General features: G+C 45.5%; 1 pseudogene; it reads right to left on the minus strand.

Moving 5' to 3' along the window:
* Positions 1-13,041, minus strand: part of LOC136319273 (putative tetratricopeptide repeat protein 41) — a 55,409-nt pseudogene that overhangs the window by 19,863 nt on the left and 22,505 nt on the right.

Genomic DNA, 13,041 nt, shown 5'->3' on the forward strand with positions numbered 1-13,041 from the left:
TTTTCGCTGCTCTATCCGTGGTGCCATTGTGACCTCAGGCACAAAATACCGGCAAATAAAGTAATGGTTTACTTCCGTGTGCTTTACAGTCTCCTGTGAATACTTTCAATCTCAGCGCAATGTGCAATATAGATGCTATTTTTATCCCTCCCTCACGCATACGGAAACTGTGACCCAGAAAGTTTACATCATGAGTCTAAACGCACAGGGCTAGTTAAGTGGGAAGGTGGATTTGGACCTAAAGAGGCTGGCTTTAGAGTTAAGCCCTGAATTTCTCCTTTACTGCTCAAAGCCTTCTTTCCTGTGGCTCCTCACAACAGCCTTTGACATTCTAAAAGGTGGCCTGTCACATGAGGAGCACTTTATGGTCCCCCTCGCACATCCACCTACCTGTTAAATCAATGAAATGAACAGAGCGCACGCCTTCACTCCCCTCTCCTTCGCGGCGGGGCTCCCGGGAGTCGGACTCTGCTCATAGCCGCCTTACCTTTTCGCTTCACCAAGTCCTGGTTGTCTTTTAAGTCGCTGGATGAAAATTCCATCAGTTTCCACCATGCTTTCTGGAAATATTGGAATGCTTTCTGGGTCATTCCGATTTCAAGGTAGAGCTCTCCAATAGCAGCCTGTACTCTGAGAAGCATTTCTGTCATGGACTGAGCCTGTAGAAGATGAAGAGGACACCACTCCTGAGGGGCACAGCATGAGCGCAGGCCCAGTGGCCACACACCCACCCCAAAGGCCTGTTTCACAGTCAGCGTGCAAAAGACTGTAAGATTTACAGCCCTTCTCAGGGAATTCTAAGCATTTATAAAGGACTGATTATAGTGAAACACGCCTTATATTCTCCCCCTACTCCAGATCACCTATTTCCTGAGGGCAGGGGCACCACAAGCAAACCGCTGAGCTCTGGACTAAGTGGGCCTTCAGTAAATATCTGTCAAACACTCAACAGTGATTGCAAAGCGCAGGTTCAGTTTCCTTCTCAGGTTGCGGTTCGTACTCGCCATCACCATCTCTGTAGCACTGACTGAGCTAAGCTCCAGCCAGGCATGACCTCCATGAATATTTACAGAAACCCTAGGATATGGGGATTATTAGTCCTCTACTACAGCTGGGGGAAACTGAGGCTCGAGCTCACATGGTTAACAAGGAGGAGAGTGAAGGTGCCCCCCCCCAGACCAGCCTAACTCCAACGCTCTGCTCTGTACATCTGCTTAACAAGTGACCCTCTGAGACACAGACGGAGGCTCCATAAATGTATCCTTTGGCTTTCCTGCTGCCTGAGGCACCTGCTGTGAATGGTGCACATGCCATTCAAATCAGAGCTTCTCAGCACCGACACCTGGGCAGGACACTCTGCGCAGGAAGGCTGCCCCGGGCGCCAGGGGGTGCTCGGCAGCACCCCGCACCTCTGCCCACAAGGTGCCAGCTGGGCCCCCACTGAGTTGCGACAACCAAGATGGTGTCCAGCATTGCCAAATATTCCCGGGAGAACAAAACTGCCTCTCGGTTGAAAACCATTGCATTAAACTTTTTAAATACCTTAACCTGAAGAAAGTATAAATAAGAGTGGGATGGTACAGAATGTATATACATCACAAATAATGAGATCTGTGCCCTCGAGCACATAGTCCAAAGAAGCTGGTACTGCCCAAAATAGTTTGAGAACTTCTTTTGGAAGCGCCTTTCAGAGCCTAAAGAAAACTCCTGTATTAGTCTCCATGGTGGCTGGTCGCAAAGAACTGTTTCAGAAATATCTTGAGAATGGAATCCTGAGCCTGCTGCCTCCACAGGAGAGCTCGGGAGTGGAAGCTGTCTGAATGTCTAAGCTTCGGCACGCCTCTGATGAAGCCAGCCTTGTCCCTTCATGGCCAGTGTCCGTAGCAAGTCACGCTTCATCACTGACGGAGACATCAGCAGGGACTTTCGGGGTGGCTGGGGGCTCCCTGAGGGCAGCAGAAGAGCGAGCCCAGCGTGTGCTATCACCCCAACTCCTGGCACAGTGCTCGGGTCAGGCAGGGCCCCCTATGAATGCTAGCGGAGTGAAGGGAGGAGGGGGTGACACTGCAGGCAGACCCTGGGTGACAACCTAACAAAATAACCAGTGTTGTACACACAGACACATGTCCGTGGGGAAAATACGAACAGGGGAAGGAATCATCTGGTATGGGGGAAATCCCACAATCAAAACTAGACACCAGAGACTCACTGGACTCTACTCTCCACAAGATGAAAGAGGGGTCAAAATAGTTGGGTTTTTTTTAAGACTTTATTTATTCTTTTTTTTTTTTAGAGGAAAGAGAAAGAGAGAAAGGGGGAGGAGCAGGAAGCATCAACTCCCATATGTGCCTTGACCAGGCAAGCCCAGGGTTTCAAACTGGCAACCTCAGCGTTCCAAGTCGACACTTTACCCACTGCGCCACCACAGGTCAGGCCTCAAAATAGTTTTAATCAAACTCTCTTACTGTTTATACCTACACCTCAATTACTTTGTAACCCATAGATGGTAATGGCTAAATGGCTGCCAGTTCTTAAGGTCTCACTATGTGCCACACGCATGAAGTGCTCTGTGCACAGTCTTGGTTCCACATGGTAACAGCCCCAGGAGACAGACATTAGAATCCTCAACAGTGAGAACTCTGACTCAGAGGTTAACACTCTTGCCAAGGTCACTCAGCAGTCAGGGCTGCAGAACTTTAAATCTGGGTGAGTCTGAAAACAGCCTGTACTCTCTTTACTACCTTCTAAGGACACGAAGTATTTGCCAATGCAAACTGATTCACGGATTCATCTGTCACATTTCTTAAGCCCCCAAAGGTTGTAATATACCATGGAAGATACAAAAGATGGTAGATAAGAATAGTTTCTGTCATAAAGGAACTTGCAATACTGAATCTTACAAATCGCTTTAGCTAGAATTCCTTCTATAGAGACGTGTGTCAGCTGAGTGCACGCAGTCTTTTATGAAAATTCAAAGGTGTTTGCTTTAAAATAAAGACAGTTTTGTCTTGGGTTTTACTATCTTTGATCCAGAAATTATACTAAAATCAGTGAACATTTAAAATTTCCTTTAAGGGTAGTTAAATGTCATCCTAAGAATGGCTAATGGTTATACGTTATGAGTGAAAATTTCATTGTATTCGACAAAACCAAAAGTTCATTTTAGAAAACTAAATAATATAGACAAGATAATCAAGTCTGTAACCAGTCTTTTATTCATTCACTTCAGTCCCACTACTCAGTTTCTCTTTTCTTTATGAACATCCTTTTCTCCCCCCAAAATGACACCTATTAGTATTCCTTCATTCTATATTGACTCTCATTTAGTTACTGCTTCTTGTCATTCATATACAGTTGGGGCACAGATTAAAACCATTGCTCCCTCATAGATGAACACAATCCATCGATTTCTCCATTGGTGGAATGAAGTGCAGAGAAGCAAAGGTAAAACGATATCTAAAACTGTCTAACAAAATAACAGAAGGAGCCCTGGCCGGTTTGCTCAGTGGTAGAGTGTCGGCCTAGCGTGCGGAGGACCCGGGTTCGATTCCCGGCCAGGGCACATAGGAGAAGCGCCCATTTGCTTCTCCACCCCTCCGCCGCGCTTTCCTCTCTGTCTCTCTCTTCCCCTCCCGCAGCCAAGGCTCCATTGGAGCAAAGATGGCCCGGGCGCTGGGCATGGCTCTGTGGCCTCTGCCTCAGGCGCTAGAGTGGCTCTGGTCGCAATATGGCGACGCCCAGGATGGGCAGAGCATCGCCCCTGGTGGGCAGAGCACCGCCCCTGGTGGGCGTGCCGGGTGGATCCCGGTCGGGCGCATGCGGGAGTCTGTCTGACTGTCTCTCCCTGTTTCCAGCTTCAGAAAAAAGAAAAAAATAAAAAAAATAAATAACAGAAGGAATAATACTTGAAAGACTATACAGTATTTCTCACGTTACCTGCACTAACATGTCCTCGACACTCGAGAGCAGCTCTTCTGCTTCTTTGGTCTTGTCCGTAGCTTAAAAACCTCGCAATAAAGAACAGTAACCGGCATTTGTCAGTGGCAGTGACCTCAAGAGGCCTGCATTCCAGCACTGGTGGGAAAGCAGAGCCAGTGAGCCTGACACACGTTCGGGAAGGAACAGAGTGCCCCGTCCCTGAATCTTGATGCAGCAGTTGAATACATTCTCCATGTTTTAGTGTTCTCTCTCACAGTGTCAGCACTCTGTGTTGATTAAGGTTTACATACGTCACCAAGTATTTTAAACAGTGACATGAAAAATAAGTCTAGTGCTTTTAAATAACTTCACTATGTAAATTTTGAAAACCAGAAGGTCAAAGAAGAGTATTGCTATAGCTCAATCTGTATGCTGCTGTAATTTGTAATTGGGGGTGATTTTCAGGCAAGAAGAAAAAAGCGTTTTAATTTCTTACACAATTCTGCCCTCTGTTGCAACTATCTTGAATTACTGGCTTTAACAGAAAAAAATATATGAAAAGAACAAAATAAGGAGCTACTGTGCGTGTGTGTGTGTGTGTGTGGTTATATACCTTACTAAACACAAATGAAAATATATAGAATTTTTTAACTTGAAGGCCCAATCAAATACATGGTACTACAAAGTCATCATTTTCAGAATTTCTCTTTCCAAATGTTCTAGTACCTAAACTCCTATAACTGTCCATCCATTACATTTCAAATTATTGCACCTAATGTGTTTGACACGAATATGTTCCTGTTCCTGCCTGACCAGGCGGTGGCGCAGTGGGTAAAGTGTCGGACTGGGATGCGGAAGACCCAGGTTCGAGACCCTGAGGTCACCAGCTTGAGCGCGGGCTCATCTGGTTTGAGCAAAAAGCTCACCAGCTTGAGCCCAAGGTTGCTGGCTCAAGCAAGGGGTTACTCGGCCTGCTGAAGGCCCGCGGTCAAGGCACATATGAGAAAGCAATCAATGAACAATTAAGGTGTTGCAGCACACAACAAAAAACTAATGATTGATGCTTCTCATCTCTCGCCGTTCCTGTCTTTCTGTCCCTGTCTATTCCTCTCTCTGACTCTCTCTCTCTGTCTCTGTAAAAAAAAAAAAAAAAAGAATATGTTCCTGTTCCTCCGACAATCCTTTGCACACGCTGCAAGCCCCCCAGACCTGAGTCCTCTCCTGCTTTCCCCCTGCCGACTCTTCTGTGGACCACCATTCCCATATGGAGTCAATATTTATGGAGTAGCTGTGTGTGATACAGCATTCTAGGTTCACGAGCACAGCAGATGTGGTTACAACCCTCAGCCTGCAGGAGGCTGGGAGGCTTTGAACCATAGCTATGGTGCCTCAAGTTGGAGAACAAAAATGAAATTGGGGCCAAGACAGAGAGAATGCTCTATGAAAGGCACTGTTAAGAGAATGAGAAAACAAGCTACACTTTAGGAGAAAATATTTGCAAAATATGTGTCTGATATAGGACTTCTATCCAAAATATACAAAGAACTCTTAAAGCTCAACAATAATAAAGATGCTGAACACCGTCATTACAGAATTGCAAATTAAAACAACTACAACATACCACCTACACATCTATTAGAATGGCTAGAATTTTCAAAACTGACAAAACCAAATGCTAATGAAAATTCAGAACAACAGTAACCCTCATTCCCTGCTGGTGGGAATGCAAAATGGTAAAGCCACTTTGAAAGACAGTTGGCAGTTTGGAAGACAGTCTGGCAGTTTCTTATAAAGCTAAGTATATGATCCAGCAATCGTGCTCCTAGGTATTTACCCAACTACCTTAAAAACTTTTGTACATAGCCCTGGCCGGTTGGCTCAGCGGTAGAGCGTCGGCCTAGCGTGCGGAGGACCCGGGTTCGATTCCCGGCCAGGACACACAGGAGAAGCGCCCATTTGCTTCTCCACCCCTCCGCCGCGCCTTCCTCTCTGTCTCTCTCTTCCCCTCCCGCAGCCAAGGCTCCATTGGAGCAAAGATGGCCCGGGCGCTGGGGATGGCTCTGTGGCCTCCGCCCCAGGCGCTAGAGTGGCTCTGGTCGCAACATGGCGACGCCCAGGATGGGCAGAGCATGCCCCCCGGTGGGCAGAGCGTCGCCCCATGGTGGGCGTGCCGGGTGGATCCCGGTCGGGTGCATGCGGGAGTCTGTCTGACTGTCTCTCCCTGTTTCCAGCTTCAGAAATATAAAAAAAGAAAAAAAAAAAACTTTTGTACATATAAAAACTTAAGTACAAGCATTTTTGGCAGCTTTATTCACAATCACCAAAAGCTGGAAGCAATCAAAATGTCCTTCAATAAGTGAATAGACAAACAAACTGAGTGCATTCATACAACAGAGTATTATTCAGCAATAAAGAGAAATGAGATAGCAGGCCATGAAAAGACACAGAAGAACCTTAAATGCAGATTAGTAATTTTCACAACTCTATACAGCAGTCCTTGACAGCTTAAAGATGGGCAGTGGTGGCGGAGGTGAACAAATTTGAAAAACTTTTAGGAAGTAAAAAATGTCAGGACTCAGTGATGAAAGGAATTTAGGGAGGCAGTAAAAGAGAAAAAAATGTCAAGGGTTACTCCACGGTGGTAAAATGAGAGACGATCCCTAGAAGAGATCCTGATTTTGGAGGGATGTTCCTGAGTTCAGTTTTACACGTGTTGGGTTTGGGTTTGAGGAGCTTTGGAGACATTGTTCAAGTGGAGAGTTAAATAGGCAATTGGATATATGGATCTGGGGCTCAGAAGCTAAAGATGGTAGGAGAAATAAATGTGTAAATCACGTGCACACAGACAATTACTGAAGCCATGGACATAGATAATATGCTTACCGTGATTTGGGGTTTTTTTTTTGTATTTTTCCGAAGTTAGAAGCGGGGAGTCAGTCAGACAGACTCCTGCATGCGCCCGACCGGGATCCACCCGGCATGCCCACCAGGGGGCGATGCTCTGCCCATCTTGGGCGTTGCTCTGTTGGTGCCGGAGCCACTCTAGCACCTGAGGTGGAGGCCATGGAACCATTCTCAGCACCCGGGCCAACTTTGCTCCAGTAGAGCCTTGGCTATGGGAGGGGAAGAGAGAGAGAGAAAGAAAGGAGAGGGGGGAAGGGTAGAGAAGCAGATGGGCGCTTCTCCTGTGTGTCCTGGCTGGGAATCAGACCCAGGACTTCCACATGCCAGGCCGACGCTCTACCACTGAGCCAATCAGCCAAGGTCCTTACTGTGATATTAAAGCCTGAGAGAAGTGCCATAAGGAACTCTTAACACTTAGAAGCCAGGCAGAAGGGGAGGTAACAAGAGACAGAGAAGGTGCAGCCAGATAGATGGAGAATGAACCCGAGGAATGTGCATTAGCAAGGCCAAGAGACCAGACTATTTGGAAGAAGAGGGCATTGTCAAAAAATATCCATTGATACTGAAGAGTAAAGTCAAGCAAGGACTGAAAATGTTCTTTGGAAGGCCTGCTCTTGACCTTGTCTGTTTCTACTGAAGTGTTTGTCATTTTCTTACTGATTTTAAGAGCAACTTTTTAGCTAATATCAAGTGTAGAGCTATTAATCCTTTGCCAGTTTATATTACAAACATTTCCCCAGTTACTCACCTGCCTTTTAATTGTGCTTCTGGTTTCCTCAGAGTTGTTTTGTGTTACTTCCTTTAGTTTTGTTTTATATATAGAAATTTCTGGGCTCACCGGCTTGAGTGCAGGGTTAATGGCTTGAGCATGGAATCATAGACATGACCCCATGGTTACTGGCTTGAGCCCAAAGGTCACTGGCTTGAAGCCCTAGGTCACTGGCTTGAGCCCAAGGGCACTGGCTCAAGGGGTCACTGGCTCTGCTGGAGCCCCCAACCCACCCACCCCCCGTCAAGGCACATATGAGAAAGCAATCAATGAATAACTAAGGTGCCATAACAAAGAATTGATGCTTCTCATCTCTCTCCTTCCTGTCTGTCCCTATCTGTCTCTGTCTCTCTATCTCACTCACAAAAAAAAAGAAAAAGAAATTTCACGTGTATATTTAGACAGATTTATCAGTTATCTTCTCTTTCATGATTTACTCTTTTGCTTTCTTGCTTAGATTCATCTACATTTTCTTACTGTTTTTTGTAGATAAAAATTTCATTTCCCTATATTTAACTCTAATTTTTCTGGGATTTATTTTGGTATACTGTTTCAGGTAACTTAACTTTTTACCAAGCAGCACACCATTATCACAGAGCTATTCGTTCCACAGTGCATCTGACTTGAAACACTTCTGCACTTACTAATTCCTCATCCCCACAGCCGCGTCTGGGCCTGAGCTGTCCATTTCGTCCCACTGAGCTGTCTATTTTTGCTCCCTGTAGTATTTTTTTAATTACTATAGCTTCATAATAGGTTTAAATAACTTGTTGTGCAAATTGCCCTCATTATTTTAAGTTGTTATTCTCACATATTTTTTCCTCCAAGAACTTTAGAATCATTTTGAAAATGTATGAATGTTTTAAACCCATTGGAATATCCACTGGAATTGTCTGATGTCTATAAATTGATTGGGGATGATCGACAGCTTGACACCACTGAGTTGCCCCATCCAGGAATATGGCATATGTCTCTACATCCCAAAAGCTTCTTTACAGTACTTTGACAATTTTAGAAAAAGACAAGGTCTGTACATTTCTTGTTAAATTTATTCTTAGATAGTTCATGTTTTCTGTGGCCACTGTGAATTGTGTCTTTTGTTCTTTTTATTTTTCTTTTTTTTTTTTTTTTGTATTTTTCTGAAGCTGGAAACAGGGAGACAGTCAGACAGACTCCCGCATGCGCCCGACCGGGATCCACCCGGCACGCCCACCAGGGGCTACGCTCTGCCCACCAGGGGGCGATGCTCTGCCCCCCCCCCCCGGGGCGTCGCTCTGCCGCGACCAGAGCCACTCTAGCGCCTGGGGCAGAGGCCAAGGAGCCATCCCCAGCGCCCAGGCCATCTCTGCTCCAATGGAGCCTTGGCTGCGGGAGGGGAAGAGAGAGACAGAGAGGAAGGGGAGGGGTGGAGAAGCAAATGGGCGCTTCTCCTATGTGCCCTGGCCGGGAGTCGAACCCGGGTCCCCCGCATGCCAGGCCGACGCTCTACCGCTGAGCCAACCGGCCAGGGTCTTTTTATTTTTCTATAGAGCTATTTTTTAAATTTTTCAATGAACAATTTTGTTCCATTTGCTTAAAATGTTTAGAGGTTTCAGAAGGTACCAAGGGAAACTCCATACATTAGTCATGAAAGGCTGCTATTGTCCCATTTACTACAACCTTCTGACAAGATCCTGTAATGTAATGCATTTACCGTTTGCCCTAATAAGAAAGCCTGCCCCTAAAAGACAAGGTGATTCTCCCTACTAATCCCCCACACATATCCATCACCTAGAGCTGCCAGCCTCTGTCAAGACAGAGCCACTTGGGAACCCATCCTTCTGCCACATCTGCTTTTATTCTGTGTCTTCTCATCTTCAACATTGTCCAAAAGGTGTGTTTGCAGCCAGAATGGGTTTTCTTCACTTTGATGTGACCCAGGGCTCCAGACAAAAACAAGAGTATCATGTCTCAATAATCTATAAAGGCTGATTCGACCACAGAAGTTGCGCTCTAGGCTCAAAGACCTCTCTCCTGGCCATCAATCAGAGACACAGCTTCCCCGGGTGCGTCTGGCAAGGACTGGCAAGCTCAAGCGCCATCAAGCACCAGAAAGAAAAGAGTTCCAGATTCAAAACCGTTCATCTTCCCATGAACCTAAAAAGTTAAGCTGCTTGTTCTCATTGTTGCCACAAGGGGAAGCCAAACCACATAAACTGAAGAGCAGAACTGAGAAGCTGGGCATGAGTTCAGTCCCGTACCAACAGCCTTCGGCAGCTGGAACTATAATACATTCATTCTCCGTCACTCCACTGAAACTGAACAGACTGGGCACCCTTGGAAACTCTCACTGCCTTTCCAGAAGCAGACAGGGGTCAAAAATGTAAGTATTCCGTTTAGCTTTCAGAACAAAATGGGGATAATGAAGAATGAGGATTCCTGCTATAATTAAACTTAGTTCCAATAAATAGATTTTCTATGGCTTTGGTGACAAGTACTTGGCCTTGTGACTTCTACTTTCAGCAATACAAAAGGAAGAAAAGTGAACTAACACAGTCCTGGGGGACGGACCTCAGAGAGCGCCCCCCCCCCTCCACTGGCCATGGGCTGACCAGCCAGCCAGGGAGGCAGGTAAAGACAGGAAGTGGACAGCGATGTGCAGAGTGACTTGGTCACAACCTTGTTCTGAAGGTTGATCAGAGAGGAGTGAGGACCCAGTGGATATGAGAGAGTGAGTGTGAGAGACCATATGCAGGCACAACCACAGGACTTGGTCATGACTGACCACAAGTGGGGAGGAAGATGGGAGGTGTCAGAGGTGACACAGGAGGCCAGGACTCCCTGCTGAGCGGCTGCTGGGGACTAGAGTAACACAAAGATTAACCAGCAGCATCTTAGAGGATTGTAGGCCGTGGCAGGCAACTTGCTTACTTGCTACTGGAATCACCAGAACAGCCCTGTGGACATCTAAGTCACAGGGACACATTCTGACCTTGGACACATCCAGAAAACCCTTACACACTGAAATGCGAGGTGATTTCCTCCCATGTTCAACCCCAGCCCCTTCCATCACCATAACAACCATGTTATGACAGCAGTTGTGGCATCATTAGGAAGGATTTTTGCCCCCACCGTGGAGATCTAATCTTTCTCTGGTTAACTGCTGACTTCCTCTGGCATACAGAACTCCCCCCACCCCGTCTCTCACCCCCATCTCCTTCCTCTACCCCCTGTCCCTAAGCACTGACACGTTTCCAGGATCCTGGTTCTATTCAACACTCTGGCATCCTTACAAGCATCCCTTGAGTCCTTCTACATGGAGGATCAGTGGATCAAATTCCAAAATTACGTAAGTCATACATGGTAATAAGAATAAAGATAAAGGCTACATGTTTGAGGACCAAAATGGATGGAGGTATGTGCCCTTATCTGTTCCTAACTGCCTGGGAGACCAAAGGCTACTCACCTCACCTCTTTGAGACTGTCCTCAATTTTAATCAAACTACCAATGGTATTACTGAGGTTTTATGAGAATTAAATAAAATAATACATACAGAGTAGTTGACTTAGAGCCTGGCATAGGACAAATGCTCAAAGTCTGTGATTAAGGTCCCTACTGTAAACCCCGTGAGGGCAAGGCTTCTGTTTACTTCGTCAGCAGCACCCAGTGAGTTTCACGGCCCAGGGAAGGTGTGCAGTTACTATCTGTCGAAAGAAGAAATGAAAGAGAGGGAGAGACAGGAGAGCAAAGAGAGGAAATATTCATCAAAGTGCTGTCCAAACCCAAGACATCAGGCAGAATATCAAAGAAGAATGGCCCCTGGTTGTCCAACCACTATGCTGCCACCTGGAACTAATACAAAAAAAATTAAATGTAAAATGTAATTGGAAAATAAAAATATGCTTTGACATTAAAAAAAAAAAAAAAAGTCCTAGCCAGATAGCTTGGTTGGTTGGAGCATGGTCTAGAAGTGCAGAGGTTGTCAGTTCAATCCCCCGTCAGGGCACATACAGGAACAGATCCATGTTTCTGTCTCTCTCTCTCTCTCTCTCTCTCTCCCCCTCCCCCACTTCCTCTCTCACTAAAAGTTGTCTCAATTTGGATTGAGGCTACCCTCCACAGTAATTATACATTTCCAGGACTGAGTGAAGGAGAAAGTTAGTGGCACCATCAGTAGACTGAGAGTACACAGAAGAACAAGTTTTAGGGGAAAACCTGAAATAATTTAGGCTTTGCACCTTCTTAATTTGACCTGGCCACTGGTCACTCAGGAGAGCTGTTGATGAAGCAATAATACTATTGATAGCTCTGAGGAAGTGGGGTATGGACCCTGACATTTCAAAGGGAGGTTAACAGTGCTGGGATTCAGCCAGTTCACACCGGTTTGGAAAACTGATACCTAATTTTTTGTTGAGTTCAGCGAACTGGTTGTTAAAATGGCACTTGTAATCAGGGTTCTCTCTAAGGTGGGTGCCTGGGCAGCCGCCCAGTGTGGAAATCACAAACTTAAGTCCCTTACTCTTTTTTAACGTTCATCTGTGTATTCTAAGTGCCCATAGTAATTAATGTTCATTCTGTCTATAGGTGAAAAAAATTGCAAGTGAGAACACCAATCAAGAAGCAATACGGAAATATCTTAACATTTTTATTGTTTTTTTGTCAGGTATTATTTAATATTTTCATTAATATTTTAAAACTTTCTTATAATCTAGTTTTGTGTACCTCTTTTATTGTTCTTATTTAAGTATTAAATGCATGAAATAACCAACTACCTTTTGGTATATCTTTTTTATATTTAAAATGGTGATTAGGGCAGAGAACCAGCTGTTAAATCATTTGAATCTCACCACTGGAGGTGAGGCCCGAAATGCAGATAAAGAGGGAAGGTGTTGGGGGTGGATGAAGCCATGAGAAAGCACCGGAATACACGGAGAGAAAATGCTAAGGACACACCCTTGGAAAACAGCCGCAAAACAATAAAGAGGAGCCATTTCAAAATTAACAGTTTCCCAATTTTCTGTCTTCAGAAATTTCTGGCTTACGTTGTGGGGAGGAGTACTCGAGAGGTCTGCTGCGTGGATCAGAATGACACGAGAAAGCGGTCATTCTTGGCCACTCCACATCCCAGCAACACAGGTGAGGGAAACATCACTGCTCACTGTACCTGAGAGTGTGCATCTCTTCCTCATCTATGACACTTATCTTCTTTAATCTTGGCCACGGAGAGGAAGTAGGCCCCAGCAGGCTCACACCCAGCTTCCAATAACACACTCCAGTAGTGGAGCCTTGTCCAGAAGCTCGGCCTTGGGATCTTTGATAGAAAGTCTGTGAGACTTGTAACACAATGCACTAATATAAGTCATTTTAGTATTTCATGCCTTGAAGGGAGCTAGTCTTCTATCTACATTCCATGAGCCTATTCATAAATGTGTTAACTCGTATGACTTGGGTATGCCAACAGATAAATACG

The sequence above is a fragment of the Saccopteryx bilineata genome, chromosome 1 (assembly GCF_036850765.1).
Source record: "Saccopteryx bilineata isolate mSacBil1 chromosome 1, mSacBil1_pri_phased_curated, whole genome shotgun sequence".
NCBI classification, from domain to species: Eukaryota; Metazoa; Chordata; class Mammalia; order Chiroptera; family Emballonuridae; genus Saccopteryx; species Saccopteryx bilineata.